General features: G+C 42.0%; 1 protein-coding gene across 1 annotated transcript in view; it reads left to right on the top strand.

The window, feature by feature from the left end:
• The first annotated feature begins 669 nt into the window (after positions 1-669).
• SIN3A (SIN3 transcription regulator family member A) overlaps positions 670-12,035 on the top strand; it is a 69,478-nt gene continuing 58,112 nt past the window's right edge. The window contains exon 1 of the mRNA XM_090269974.1: positions 670-902. The gene's annotated coding sequence lies outside the window, so the exon portion shown is untranslated. The remainder of the gene's footprint in view (positions 903-12,035) is intronic.

Consider the following 12,035-nt stretch of genomic DNA (forward strand, 5'->3'; position numbering starts at 1 on the left):
CCTCCTGTTTCGGGCCCTGGAACTCTGCGCTTAGTCTCTAGTGTAAACATTCCACAAAAGGACTGCTAACGTTCAGCCTCCTCGCGCGGGGCGGAGTCAGCTCCTTCCTAGACGGGAGTCCCGGCCAATGGGGCTTCTACCGGGCACGAGCTATCCAATTCAATGGTTGGGGGCGGGGCCTGGCCCGGCAGTGTGGTAAGAGGAGCGTGTTTCACGGACATTTCACCCCACATCGGTTACTTACCTTCCTAGGGCAGTGGGAGAGACTGAGGTAGCCGTCCAATGCGAATGGCGAGGGCGAGAGCTAACTTGTTGGGCCTGTGGCTAAGACGGCAAGGGGCGTGATATGTGGAGTCCTCCAATGAGATGCGAAGAGCTTTTCTGCTTCTTCCAATAGTGTTGCGGCTTGGGGGTGGGATTCAGCAGTTCACCTCCAATAGGCGGGGTTGAGTTCGGGAAGCTCCCCGCCAATAGAGGCGTGGAGAAGGTGAGCAGCTTCCCCCTCCCTGCCGAGGGTTAAGGGGCGGGCAGATGCAGCGATTGGCTAAACCTTTGACAGGCGGGTTAAACGGCTTGTGGCAGAGCGAGATTCAGTCTTTCCTTTGCAGGGCGGGCCGGCGGAGTGGGCGGGATTTCCCGGGTAACAGAGAAGCGGCCGCGGCGGTAGAGGCGGCGGAGACGGTTTCTCCATCTTCTCCCCCTCCCCTTCCCCCCTCAGAGTTTCCCTCCCTCCCTCCTTCCTAGTCTGAGCATCGGGGTCTGTGACCGCACCGTTAGCAGAAAGAAAGCTGCCAGTCCTCTTTGGCGGGCCTATGCCTGCTCGGTTCGCGGGGCCTCCCTGCTGAGCCCGAGGCTCACGCTGAGACGGACACGCAGTAAGGAGCGGCCGAAGCAGCTTTGCGGTGAGAGCACGCCGGCCTGGGGAGCCTGGTGGCGGGTAACGCGGGACTCGAGAGCGTGTATTTTTAAGGGGGGACTGACCTCCTCGGCTTCCCGTAGAGCCGGCGGGTGGGAGGTGTGTGGATATATGAGGGGGGTGGAGGGGCGGAGCGGGTTAGCTCCGTGCGGGAGGGGTAAGAGAGCGTAGTCCCGGTGCGCGCGGAGAGGGCGGGCTCTCTTGCTGCTGCTGGCGGGGAGGGGGGGTGGTTCGGCGGGCTCTAGCGATTGTGGAGAAAGGGGCGGGGTTGGCCCTTTGCGAAATGCTGTCTGTGGGTGACCCCCTCCCGTCCTCCAGGGGTGGGCGGGGCCAAGGCCGGCGGCCGTGCGCGGGTCTGTTGGGGTGTGGGACGAGAAGGTGGTCTCCCGCGAGTGTCTTCGGAGCGTGGCAGGGAGGGGGCGTGGGGTCCTCCTTCCTCCGCTTTCTCGGGACCGGGTTGGCCTGACAGGCCGTAAGTAGCGATTATGCCACGCCCCCTAGCTCTCCTCTCCCCCTGGTTTCCGCCTCCTTGGCTAGTGAGGCGGGGCTCTGAAAGCCCGCTGTCGGATTTGTCTGGGAGTCGCGCCTAGATTTGCCCCGCCCTCAGCCTCCGTGGGTGGGAGGGCGCCGCTGACCTGAGATGTGGTGTCAGGACCTACTCTTGGGGTTCCGCAGTGCCTTTTCCCTAGGACGCAAGGGTCCGGTACTGGAGCTGTTGTCGCCGCCTTGGCCCTTGCAATGGGGATGGTACCGTGCAGCTTGTAGAGTGGGAGCATGGTCGTTGCCACTCTCTTGATTGTTCTTTTTCCAGTAAGGTGCGCAAGGTGTTTTGGTTGAAGTCTGCGGTCGAATGCTGCTCCTGCTGTGACCATGGTCGGGAGAGGTACCGCGAGAATCGTCAGAAACTAGAAATGTAGCCAGGGACAACCTTTTCGGGAGTTCCCTTTATGTTCAGTTACGTGGTTTAAGGGGCGGGCCTTCCTTTGAGCCAATAGGGTGGTGGTGGGTAGTTAGACTTAGCCACTGTTTCGGTGCCTTAGGACTTCAAACAGAGTTAGCCATCTAAAGGCTGTGAGCTGCTCTTTACAAGGGTCATATTTAGAAAAGGTGGGGTTGGATTTATTTTACATTTAAATGATCTGTTTATAAAAGATGGTGATTAAAAAAACTCATGCTTTGTATAAAATACTCTGATTTTTTCAACCCTTGAATTTTTTAATACTTTATACAGCTAGTTCTATATAAGCATAATTTCACAAAGAAACAATTTTCAGATAGGTCGTTATAGGTGTTCTTGAGAAGTCTTCTGGTTTTATGTGATTAATTTAGAACATCCAGACCAATTGCTATTTATAATTAAAACATAATGTTCTTGATCTGTTTTATTGAAAGTAGGGTGAAGGCAAGGACATCGTTGTTTATGACATGTAGCGCTCCCCCACCCTCAACGTGTATTGAGGATTTGCCTTAGTACATCCCAGGTTTAAGGAATCATTTTGAGATTTTTTCTTCTGATTTGATATTCTCTGTTCTTAAGAGAAATTTTTTTAAGTAGTTTTAATGAGAAACTAAACATTGAATGAATATATTTACTAAGGTCTGAGCAAGCCCTCTGGCTAATTGACCTGAAGTTAAACTCTAGATTTATGCTTTGTTCAGTTGGAACTGAGAGCTTGGTGACCTATGCTAAACACATGTGGAGAAAGTAGGTCTCACCTTACCAGCTAAGGAAATAGGGACCACAGTAGCTTTTCAGTTTAATTAATGGTGGCTGTAATATAATTGGTGTGGAGCCTGAAAACCTGGGTGTTTTTCTTCATGCTATAAACTGAAAAAGATACTGAAGGTATTTGAGAATTTACCACTCAGGAAAGTTTAATCAGCACATGGGTCCCCGCTATTCACAGTGCTATGTGCTGGGAAATGGAAGATCTGATTCTTGCCCTAGAGAACATGTTGTCTATTGGTGTGGCAGGGTCACATGTCCCCTCATAGGTTTTAAGAATTCAAGTTAAGAACCTGGATATGCTGTTCTCGGAAACTTTTCATAAATGCTTCTTACTTGTCCAAAGATCAGTATTATATGCTATGTAGTTTTTCAGAATTAAAGACCCTCGATAGATTGGCACTTTGTAATTAAGATAATGTAATTAAAGAGTAAGTTTTTTTTTGTTTTGTTTTGTTTTTTTTTTAAGGAAGGAGCTGTGTAGAAATGTGATAAGATTCCTGGCAAAGCATAGTCCTGTTTAAATCTTCAGTGGAAGCAGACAGGATACTGGAGAACTATGCAAGACAGATGTGGCTGTGAATTTTAGTTGGAATTAAAAGATGTTTACTGCATTCAGTAATTTAGTACAGTCCCTTAAAAGGCTTTCTCATTAACTCCCCAACCAAGAGTTTCTTAAGCTTTACTTTCTGTAGTTCTTACAAAAATGAGTTACATGCTTTTTCAAAGTGCATCCTTTGTCTCCTTGAATGATCATAATTCAACATTTATTGAGCCCTTACTATGTTCCAGGCATTCAGTTAGGCTGTATACATTTATTAACCCATTTATTTAATCTTCATGGCAACACTATGTAGTGGAATCCATGGAATCCACATTTTAAAGATGAGTGGCACAGTGAGGTTAGACATACGCAGTGATCAAGCAAGGATCTGAATCCAGGCATTTTGGTTCCAGAGTTCATGCTCTTAACTCTACACCTCATCTGTCTCTGATTTAAGGATAGGAAACAGAAATAACAGGATGCTTTTTTTTTTTCTGGGTTTTGTTTTGTTGTTTTGGTTTGGCTCAGTGGATTGAGCGTCGGCCTGCGAGCTAAGTGTCGCTGGTTCGATCTTCCAGTCAGGGCACATCAGAGAAGGAAAACTCTGACTCCAAAAAACCTCCGCTGCCTTGCGGCATACCTCTTCAGGGGAAAGGCTAAGGGAGTAAACCCCGACAGAAAATCCGGAGCCGGAGTCCCTAAGGCGGTTTGACGTTGTAGTCAACACCGGCAACTCCTGCGGCGCACCTGAAGCCAAGCTGTATTGACTCCGTCTTTCCCTTGGATCCTTCAGCTGCGAAGAGGGGGGGGGTCTGCTGCATGGGCAACAGCAGACCCTCCATATCACCCTGCCCAGGCTCTGTAGCTTCAGCTTCACTGGAGAGGACACTCCAGCATCATCGCAAGATGTCGATTCAACACGGGAGGAGACAGATACCGTGTCACTCCGGAGTCGGACTGCACAGCCATTCTCGGCGGTGCAGATAGACTCTTAAGAAGCTACACCATCGTCTCTCGGACGGCTGCCGACGACGACCATCTTAACCATTGTTAAGTGTACAATTAAGTGGCATTAAGTACATTCCCATTGTTTAACCATCAGCACAACCATTTCCAGAACTTTTTCACCTTTGCAAACAGAAATTCTGTGCCCATTAACAATAACAAATCTGCCCCTATCCCCTGACAACCACTATTCTACTTTGTTTCTGTGAATGTGACTATGCTCAAATACATCATAGAAATGGACTCTTACAGTATTTGTCAGTTGTGTCTGGCTTACTTCACTTAGAATAATGTCTTCAAGGTTTATCCATGTTGTATGTAGCATGTGTCAGAATTACCTTTTAGATGGTGAATAATATTCCATTTTATGTGTATACCACATTGCATTTATTCAGTCTTATGTCAGTGGTCATTTGGGTTGTTGGGTTGTTTCCACCTTTCGGCTATTGTGAATACTGCTTCTATGAACATGGGTGTATAAATATCTCTTCAAGTACCTGCTTTGATTCTTTGGCGTATATATCAAAAAGTGGAGTTGCTGGAACATATGGCAGTTCTTTGTTTAACTTTTTGAGGAACCAGCAGTGTGCTTTTAAGCAGCTTTGAGGAAAAAGATTGGGACTCAGGTTCTAAAGGTGAAGTGAGTCAACACTTATTCAGTGACCGTCTTCTTAAATAGCTGACACAGGAAGAAACTTTGTCCTCTAGAGGTTTTACTTTGTTAGAAGGAAAGACAAATAAATATACATGTAATGATTTTACTACACATCAGGGTAGATTGAATGTCATGAGAGTCAAGTATGAAGAGCTGTAAGGAATTCAGAGGAAGGGGAGCTTACCTTTGAATGGAGGGAGAGGGGACAGTGAATGAGAAAGAGGAGGGTGGAATCTGAAATCATAGATCTACTTGAGTCTAGTGGTTAAGTGACCTACACATCTCACTCAAAGTACGCCAGAGGATGCTTTGAAATGTTAGAAGAAATGGCATCGTGCTGAAATTGGCAGGTGAATTTGTCATCTCTCTTCCAGAGTTTGTGAATTCTGTTCTCTTTAGTTTGCAGACCTGATTGTTTCTACTGCTTTGGAAAGTTAAGAATCACGATAAAGAAATTATGAAGTTGGCATATATATTACTGTTACTATGTCAGGCTCAAGATATATTATCAATATGGTCAATTATTATTTCCTAAATATTCTTTTCCTTCACATGGATTCATGTTTCTGCTAACAAATGAGTAGTAGCAGTAACGTCTTAGGGTTTTTATCTTCTTGAAGCAGTTGAAGTAAATCTGGATATTTGTTTTTTGTTGAGGTTAAGGTCAAATAGTGAAACCTATCCAGCAGCATACTTGGGTAGTCCGTGACTCATGAGTCTACCATTATTAAATTATTATTTCCAAATATTTCAAGAAATTTTATTTTTCTGATTCTTAAAAAAAAAACAAACCTCACCCGAAGAGCTATTTATTGATTTTTAAAGAGAGAAGGGAAAGAGAGGGAGAGAGGGAAACATCAATTAGTTGTCTCCCATATGTGCCCCGACCAGGGATCAAACCTGCAACCTTCTGGTACACAGGATGACGCTCCACCAAGCTGGGCCACCCATTTAGGACCACAGTCCCTTATCTGTATCTCTGAAATGCAAGAATTGTTGACTGTTGGTAGGTTTGTAAGTTTGTTTCCACAACCAATTTAGGGGCACTAACTGATCTAGGCTGTCCCACTTGGTGCAAAAATGTGAATATGCTTGATTTTGGAGAGCTACCCTATGTACTCTTATTACCTTTCTAAAATCGAAACAATGCTGATAACTCAAATTTCTACCTTTAACTGGGGACCTCCCTGTACTATATAGACTAACATATCTAGTGGCCCACTTCTTCATGTTTATTCTTGGATATCCACTAGGCATCTTTGACTTCTCTCTGTCTTCTTCATATGAGATCCGTTGACAAATCCTCTTTGCTCTGTATTTAAAATACTGTCCAGAATTTGACCACTTAATCCCTCCAGCCCCCTACTACAGCAGTAAGTGCCACTAATATCTGTAGGTTGTATTATCTCAATATCACCTTAACTGTTCACTCTGCTTTGTTATTGCCCCTCTTCAGTTTTTTATTTTTAATTTTATTTTTCAGTCACAGTTTACATTTCATATTATTTTATTAACACAGCAATCCAAGTGGTTCTTATAAAACCTAAGTCAGACCATGTTACTTCCCTGCTTTAAACTCTCCGGTGGCTTCCCATTTCAGTCTGAGTATTAAGTCAGAGTCCTTATTATGACAATGAGAACAAACATGATATGCTCCCTACCTACTACTCCCAACCTCATTACCTCTCTGACTTCATTTTCTCCTAATCTCTCTTCCATTCTTCTGCAGCTACACAGTCTTTTTGCTGTTCTTGGAAAATATCAAGCACATGTGTGCATCAGGGTCATTGCATTTGCTGCCCTTCTGCCTATAATGCTTCCTGTACTGATTCCCACATGGCTAGCTCCTTACTGCCTTTTCTCAAAAGTCACCTTATCAGTGAAGTATTCTTGGGTCACTTTTACGTAACATTTCAAAAACCTTCTGTGCTTTTTCTTCTTAACACTTGTCACTGTCTAATATTCTGAATGTTTTGGTTCTTGTCTGTTTCTCTCACTAAAATGTAAACTTCATAAGGGAGGAAGTTTTTGTTTTGTTTACTGTTATAGCCGCAGCTTTTGGAACAAGGCCTGGCACATAGTATGTGCTCAGTAAACATTAAGAGGATGTATGCCATGCATGAATTATTTGGTTTTCTCCACAGACAAGACCGTATGCTGAAGATTGAGGATACAAAGATGATGAAAGATACGTATGCCCATGTCTGTGTAGGGACAGAAATACAGGTATAGGTTAAAGGCGTATGAGATAAGTGACACATCTAGTAGCCTCTTGAGAATCTTCTCAAGTCCTGTTCTTTATAATGGCTTTCTTTTAAAAAAATTATTTATTTATTTATTTGTTTGTTTGTTTATTTATTTATTTTGAAGGGGAGGGATGAGAGAAAGGAAGGGAGAGAAACATCAATGTGTGGTTGCCTCTCACATACCCCCAACTGGGGACCTGGCCCACAACCCAGGCATGTGCCCTGACTGGGAATCAGACCAGCGACCCTTTGGTTCACAGATGGGTGCTCAGTCCACTGAGCCACACCAGCCAGGGCTATAGTGCTTTCTTTATAGCTTTAGCCAGCGTATCTTCTGTTACACTTACTTTGTGGTTTTTACCATTCTTAAATAACTTATAGAAACCTTATCACACAAACTAAATGTTAACATCTTTGAGAATAGGGATATGTGATGATTTCCTTCTCTTATATTCACCCATGATTACTATAACTTTTCATTTTGAAATAATTTTAGACTTTTAAAAAGTTGCAAAATAAAACAAATAAATTACCATATAACCCTCACCCAGATTTCTCAAGTGCATCTCAACAAAACTGTAGTACACTGATCTAAATCAGAAAGGTAACATTTATACAATAAATAAATACCTTTTGAATTGAACTAAATAGTTTTCTGTTAATTTGCTACCTATAACATCAGGGTCAGTTGGACCCAATTTTAGTTTTTGAGTCTTTTTGAGCAGTACTATTTGTAAAGATTTACATTTCATGACTTTTATTTTTTATTGGAGTTCTTCAAAAGAACAACGATAAAATTTACTTCTTTTTTAATGGAATAAACTCATTTTAGTTTTTATCATTTCTACATCTGAGCTATATTGTGGGATCTTAATGTTCTTAGTTTTCCTATATCTTGAAACATTTTGGTATTTCATCATTACTCATCATTATTCCCAACTATGCTTAAAGACTAAAATAATAAGTCAATGGCCCTGGCTGGTATGGCTCCAAGGATTGGGTGCCAGCCTGCAAACCAAGAGGTTGCTGTTTTGATTCCTGGTTGGGTCACATGCCTGGATTGCAGGCCAGGTCCCCACTTGGTGGCATGTGAGAGGCAACTGATCAATGTATATCTCTTGCACATCAAGGTTTCTCTCCCTCTTTCTCCCTCCCTTCCCCTCTCTCTAAAAATGAATAAATAAAATCTTTTAAAAATAATAAGAAAATGGAAGAATGATGGAATTATCTATAAGGATGATACAGCAGTAAAATAAATCATATCTGTTACACTTCAGTTTTTTTTTTTTCTTTTTTTTTTTTTAAGCAGAGTGACAGATTTTATATTTTCTTCAAACACATAGGAGAAAACAAGGATCCTTATTTAGTTTGGCACAGAGCAATTTTACACTAGTTTTCTTACTGCTTTTTGTCCAAAGCATTACATCATCTTTCAAGAAAAGTATATAAGAAGTTGGGATGTAGTGTCGTAAACATTATATAGGATGTTAATTTTGGAGGATCTGGTGAAAGATATATGACAGTTCTGTATACTGCATAACTTTTTAAAACTTTCATTGAACATATTTAATAATCCATAATTTTTTATTTTCCTCTTATAATGGCAAAGAGAAGAACACTAACAGGAAGACATTTCACAATTATTAGAGGAACTAGTAGATGAGTGCAATGCAATAGATAGCAGCACTGTAGACCATAATGGTGGTAATAGTATGATTGTACAATATAAGCCAAGTCGCAGACTATGAGTCTTCAGATGAGAATATCCTAGATGAATTTTCTCAATTTGAAGAATTTGAGTCGACAGTATATTTCTGAGGGAAAAATAAGAGAATGTTGTCTTCATATTCATGAATGACTCATCTAGGTAGTTATTCAATAGGAAGGACTTCAGAACGCACTATTTCCTAAGATATTATTTCTTTTTAGAGAGAGGGGAAGGGAGCAAGAAAGAGAGGGAGAGAAACATCAGTTGTTACCTCTCTACCTGGCCCACAACTCAGGCATGTGCCCTGACAAGGGAATCAAACCGACGGCCTTCTGGTGGGTTCCAGGCCAGCGCTCAGTCCACAAAGCCACACCAGCCAGGGCAGAATGCAGTATTTTCAACAAGAGGCAAAATCAGTCCAATTTGCTAAATGGATGTACAGTAGTATTCTTTCATCTTTTAAGATGTTTGTGTACCAAAACTTACTTTGTATGGTGTTAAGTGGACACAGACAGGTGTGTGTACAGAGGTACTTGGACATGAACATGATGTAGAAATGAAAATAAGTCTTGGGATTGATTGTCCTAATTGGTATTTATTGTCTGAAACTGATAATGCTTGCAATGTGGAGCTTAGAAGATGATTGCCCTCTTTTTAACCAAATTAAGACGTGAACTTCAGGCCCTGGCCTGGTAGCTCAGTTGGTTAGAGCATCACCCAAATAGAGTAAGGTTGAGGATTCAATCCCTGGTCAGGGCACATACAAGAAGCAACCAGTGAATGCATAAGTAAGTGGAACAACAAATTGATGTTTCTCTGTTTCCCTTCTTCTCTGTCTCTAAAGTCAATACATAATTTTTTTTTTTTTTTTTAATTTTAGGAAAACTGAGTTTTTAGTGTATTGTGTCTGATGATGCAAGGGCAAAGAGAAAAAAAAAAAAAAAAAGACCCAGAAGTGATTATAAGCTAGAACTAGAGATGTACCTGAAATCTGGAATCAAAATTTTCAAAATGACATCACCGTTGATGACTGTCAGTGTATTTTAATGGACATTGCCTATTTGGGTATTTAAGCATATCTTCAAAACCTGGAAAACATGAAATAATAATTTGGACTTAGTGTATTAATTCTTACTAAAATTTTGAATGAAATTGTTTTTTACCCAAATGGTAAATGCTAATGATAAGTTGGTTTGTTTTTTGTTTCATTTTTTGTGGGGTTTTTTGTTTGTTTATTTTTTGTATATTGAGGATTAAAGGTGAATTACATGTCATAAAGAAAGCAATGATATCTTTCATGTAACCAAGATGATTGTCCTGAGCCACCTTTCTAAAAATTGTCACACCACAGTATGACATAATCCCACCAAAGCTCACAAAGGGTATATGCTAAATGGGATTACAATAGTCGCTCTCTATCGTGGTTCACTTATCGCGGCCTCACTGTATCGTGGGATTTTTTAAAATATTGTATTTACCGCGGATTTTTCGCTATATCGTGGGATTTTGTGGTACTGTATACGTATGTTGTTAAAGTTACGTAGGTTTAAGAGTGTAGAATAAATGTAAGGTTCCTACTTCGTGGGGGGATCTCGAACATAATACTGGCGATAAGTGAGGGAATACTGTATCATAATATTAGATTACGTTTTCTTAGCCTTGGCACTATTAATATTTTGGGCTGAATAATTTATTGTAGGGAGCAGTCCTCTGCATTGTAGGATGTTGGCAACATCGTTGGTCTTTCTATTTATTAATGAAAAGCCAGTAGCACCACTCTTTCCCCAGTTGTGACAACCAAAAGTCTCTTCTAACATTGCCAAATGTGCTTTGGAGCAAAAATCTCCCCTGGTTGAGGACCATTGAATTCAGGGGAGGCTTGGGCATTAGATCTAGTGGTGGTCTTTTCCTTTTCTTTTTCTTTCCTCTTTCTTTCTTCCTTTCTTTCTCTTTCTTTCTTTCTTTTCTTTTGTTCTTTCTTTTTTTAACTGCAAAAAGCTTTATTGTTTCCATTTAGTCCAATGCATTGGGGAGGGCTCCAGGGTGGTTAAAAGCAAGCCTAGTGATTTCAGGGAGAGGTTCAGGCAAAAGCCAGACCCCAGGGGAATGCAGAGGGGGCCCTTCAAAGGCCTCTGGGCTCCAAAGGCTCCTAGTCCTGCATGAGGTTGAGCCTTTCAAAGGAATACGCACCCAGCCCAGCCTGGGGGCCAGCAGCTGGCCTCCCTGTGGAAGTTAGTCAGGTGGGCTCCCATCTTCTTGATGAGGTTCGCCTCCTCATCCAGGAAGTGGCTCTCCAGGAAGTCATGGAGCTGAGGGTCTTTGCTGGTAGAGCCCGGGGCATGCAGAGCCAAAAGAGCCCTCAGTTCAGGTTCTTCTCCATGGCCATGGTGGCTTCCATGGCATCCCAAAATTACTCTACTCATCTTGGGAAGGCTTCAGAGAGAGGTAGGTGTGGGAGACCCAGTGTGGGAGACCCATAGAGGCAGGTTGATCAGGCGGTTGATGGCAGCCTCCATGTCAGTGGAATAATTCTGATGAATTTGGGGGAGCTCATGGTGGTTTGACAATAAGGAGTTAAGGTCAAAAAACAGTGTTTGGTTGGTCTCAGAGGCTGAGGATAGCTGAGGTGGTTCCAAAGGTAGTGATTGTAAAAGGATGCTGCAGGGTGTTCAGAGGCCTTGAAGAAGGGGCATCCCTGGGTCTGTTTCATCCAAACACTGTAGAAGCAAGAGACAGGTCTGGAGGACTGCTGAGGGCAATGCCCTTAAAAAAAAAAAAAAAGTTCTGTTTTTGTTTTTTTTTTTTTTTGAGAAGATTAAGTTAATTTAGTTGAACTGTTATTCTAAGTAACATGGGAAATTTAAATAGATTGCCCTTCTCATTTATTCTGGCGTACTTTTTATATTCTTGCAGAGTTAAATTCAGAAGTGGAGGTTCAGACAGGTTTTGAAGTATACTGTGATGGGCAGTTGCACTGGTTTGAAATAATTACCTCCACTTAATGCTTTGATAACATTTCCTTAGCTTTTGAAGAGAGACTTTCCATTTTTTTCAAGAGTGTTAATTGAAGAAAACTGATCAGGACACATGATTTTATGTGATGTTGACCACCAATAAGAGAATAATATCAGAGGATTTTGAAAATTATATAAATAAAGGAACTTAAAAGTGTGTCTAATTCAGGATGATTTCAATACAAAAGAAAGAGGCACTAAAGGGTCAACCATAAATTAAA

Source organism: Furipterus horrens, unplaced genomic scaffold (assembly GCF_987537825.1).
Source record: "Furipterus horrens unplaced genomic scaffold, mFurHor1.1.pri manual_scaffold_3, whole genome shotgun sequence".
Lineage (NCBI taxonomy): Eukaryota > Metazoa > Chordata > Mammalia > Chiroptera > Furipteridae > Furipterus > Furipterus horrens.